Source organism: Hipposideros armiger, unplaced genomic scaffold (assembly GCF_001890085.2).
Source record: "Hipposideros armiger isolate ML-2016 unplaced genomic scaffold, ASM189008v1 scaffold_197, whole genome shotgun sequence".
Classification (NCBI taxonomy): Eukaryota; Metazoa; Chordata; class Mammalia; order Chiroptera; family Hipposideridae; genus Hipposideros; species Hipposideros armiger.
The window spans coordinates 2,517,900-2,518,815 of NW_017731547.1; positions in this window are offsets into that span (position 1 = coordinate 2,517,900).

A 916-nucleotide genomic window follows, 5' to 3' on the forward strand; every position below is an offset into this window, starting at 1 on the left:
ACAGTTTTCACTACTCAGGGAACTCCTCCCCACCCCCAACCCTGTTTCCTCTCCCTTGACGTTCTCTAGTTTCAATGTCCATCAGTTTAGTGACTCATTTCTCATCTTAACTACTATATCTTATTAGCAATATCCCCATTCTACCTTCATTTCTCCTATTTCTAATATGTTCCTCATACAATATGAAGATTTGTCTTAAATATATGCTAGTCAAATACTTTCAATGGATTGCATGTCTTTAGGTATACAATATATACATTATGAGCTCTACATACATTTAAGAAAGATCCATAAAAAAAGTAAGATGATGATTTTCCAACCCACTTATTCCACTTCAAGTTCTCAGTGGCCAGAGTCTATCCTGGCAGCTCAGGGGGCCAGGTAGGAACCCACCCTGTACAGGAGGTCCTTCCTTGGCAGGGAGCATCACACACCCACACTCACTCAGACTGGGACAATTTAGACATGCCACACCTTATGTGCACATCTTTGGAATCCAGCGTATCCAGAGACAACCCATGCAGACATAGGGAGGATGTGCAAACTCCACACAGACAGTGGCCAAGGCCAGGAATCAATATTTTTTTCTCCTCAACTTTATAAAACAATGTTGAATGAAATGATGTTATTTGAGGATCTGCTGTAAATATATATATATATATATATATATATCCCAGACTTCTTAGCCACAATTCAAGCTGCTTTATGATATAAATGAATCTACCTTTTTAGCTTTACCTTGCAGTAGTCCATTAAATAATCCATATGTTCTAAAGAAATAGAGGATGCATTGTCAAACTTATTTTGCATTTTCTTTTATTAATCTATATCTTTTTCACTCTGTACTCCCACCTCTCTTCTTTCTCTATGCATTCAAATCATATATATATATATATATATATATATATATATATAT